Source organism: Atta colombica, unplaced genomic scaffold, assembly GCF_001594045.1.
Source record: "Atta colombica isolate Treedump-2 unplaced genomic scaffold, Acol1.0 scaffold48, whole genome shotgun sequence".
In the NCBI taxonomy this organism is placed as follows: Eukaryota; Metazoa; Arthropoda; class Insecta; order Hymenoptera; family Formicidae; genus Atta; species Atta colombica.
Genome location: NW_017259537.1, coordinates 375388 through 378448, shown reverse-complemented (window position 1 = coordinate 378448; position 3061 = coordinate 375388).

Here is a 3061-nt window from a genome sequence, read left to right as displayed (position 1 = left end):
GTCGAATGACTCTAAGCAGGGGGAAAGATATGAGATAGACTGACTAAAGAAATACAATTTTCCACGCGAAACGAGGTCTACTTCATCCCCCCTCCCCCTGCTTAGGAATGCACGACTTTTCACGCTCGAAATATATATGTAAGCGTGATGTAAAAATTCTGTGTCAGGCTGTAGGTTAAGTCTATTATTTTGCATTTGTACATGTAACATTTCAGATCTCAATCTTCTTTGTAAATAACGTTCACAGTCTAAAATTTTGACATTCTCCTAATCGAAATCATGATTAAATGAAAGTTTATGATCCGTAATGACCGATGTAATGCCAGTGGAACTGTTAATTTGTCGATGTTTATGGATTCTCGTTTTTAATTTTCTGTCAGTTTACCCTACGTATATCACGTTGCAATCTTTGCATTCTATTTTATATACTATTAGATGTGGGAAAAAGTTCGTGGCGTTTTTCCCATTAGATGGCATTTAAAAAACGCCACGAACTTTTTCCCACACCTAATATATTCTTGTTTGACTCTTTCGGGAGAACATTTTTGTGAACTTTCAAGTTTATTTAAACTGAAAAATGTTAGTTTCATGTTTAAATTGCTAATAATATTCTTAAATTTACTCCGAGATCGATTCAATATACGATAATACAAATCAAGAAGTATGTTCTTGTTCTGTGGTGGTGAGTTAGTCGTATTGTTTTATGCTTTGGATTATTTGTGAAATAACGCTTTTAATCTTAGATTTATCGTCTCAAAAATAAAGTCAAGAAGGTAATCATTCTCCAGTAAAGTTTATTATAAATTTTAAGTTTTTGTCATGATATCTGGGGTGTAATAATAAAAAACAGTAATTATTTCCCCACTTTGCATGAAAAGTCGAATGACTCTAAGCAGGGGGAGAGATAGACTGACTAAAGAAATACAATTTTCCACGCGAAACGAGGTCCACTTCATCCCCCCCCCCCCCTGCTTACGACTTTTCACGCTAAGCGAGGTCTACATTAATCATTATATCCCTTCTTATCCCTGCCTAGGTCATGTTCCTCTAAGTAAGAAAGGAGGCGAGGTAAGCCTCGCTTTGCATGGAAAGTCTTATATCCACTACTCCTAGACAGGAGAATGAGAAAAATGTGAAGTGGATCTCGTTTCGCATGAAATCGTTGCAAAATCACAAATTTTCTGCTTTAAAAATTATACTTAAAAAATTTGTTTATTCGTGGTACAAAAAATTTATTTTAAAACAGAATTTTTGTTTAATGTATAGTAGAAAAGAGACATTATTTCTTAAATTTATTTTATTAATAACTCTTTAACGGATAACAATCGATAGTTAAAAGATCACTCAATTCATAGAAATTTGTTTAAAAAAATGCCACACAAAAGGATTAAAATAATGTATCGATTTGTTTTTAAAAAGTAGGTCTACATATTATATGACTAAATTTTTCTTTGTAAAAATTAAGTTTGTTAAATTACCATATTTTATATTTGTGATATTAATATAATTGCTTTTATTTGAAACCAAAGGAATATTGTTGTGTATGTGATAAAAAAAATATCTAATTATAAATAAAAAAAATGTAAATAGCACAAGACACTATCAAATTAATAGTATCAAACATATCATTACATGGATCATTAATGTAACATGGTTGTATTAAACATCCTGATAGCAAAATGTTAGCAATTTTGGGTCAAATTGGCAGCAAACTCTATTTTGATTACACAACCATAACCATCTATGTCCGCATTTGGCTATAGATTTGTCGACAAAGCCTGTTGACAGGCTAGGCCAGCAAATTGGTGGCAAAAACCGAGCAAAGTTTGCTCGAATCAGATTATGCAAGATTTTGCTCGGTTTCTGCTATCAATCTGCTGGCATAGCATGTCTAGTAGGCTTTGTTATATTTCTGACAGCAATTTGCTGACAATGTCAGATAAACAAATTCTGTATACAATTTGATGCTTTTCTGCAAAAAATTGATAACAAGCTCTATTCAAAATCTCCGCAGGCTTTGCTATCAGGACATGAAATACAGAAATAGCACATGATAATACATGTCTATTTCCATATTGACAATACATGTAATAATAATGAACAAAATAATATTGTATATATGTACGTTTATAATCTGTGACTATCAAATCAGAACATAAATTTATTACAGAGATAACATATACGCGCGCACGCAATGGACAATTAATAATTGTATTCTATAAAAAGTATAATTACATTTTCTAGATAAGAAAATGCATAAAAACTTTTATCCTTTCTAGTCAAAAATATGAAAGGAATTCATGTATATTTAACTCTAATATTCTATCGTTTACTGTAGAATCGGTGAACGACGCTCAAATAAATCAGACATATTTTTCATTAGAAAATACTTTTAGTATTATTCTATATAGATGTTTAGTCTTCCTCAATAATTATGCATATAGTTATTATACAATGCGTTATAGTTATATATGTTTTACTATTTACTATATATTATGTCTTTCCAATTATAATATGTTTTAGATATGTCGCTACATTATAATTCTCTCATATATCTTATATATCTTGATTGTTATATATTAGAATTGTTTAGAATAGCAGTTACAACATTTTAATCATTGTAATTTTAAATACGCATTTGTAAATCAGAATTGGAAAAAAAAAATGTACGTTCATTATCTGTCTTTGTATAATGATTTGTGAATGGTACACAATTTAGACACATTGTGAAAAAAGAGAAGAGCAACATACATTCTAAAGAAAATTCTATGTAATAAATTGCACTGCATGTTACAAATACGAGATTAGATGAAATATCAAATGAATTGAAGAATTTTACAAAATAATGCAAGATGTGGATCATAAGTAATCTTTAAAAAGGCTAAAGTGTGCATGTGTGCATAGATATGTTATATTTATGCAGCATACATATATATTACGTCGCAGAATATAAGAAATATCAAATAAATTCCTATATGCATTTATTTCATGTATTTTACATATGAAAGATCTAACATTAGAGTTATAAAGACAAAAATAGTAATAATATACATATAATTGA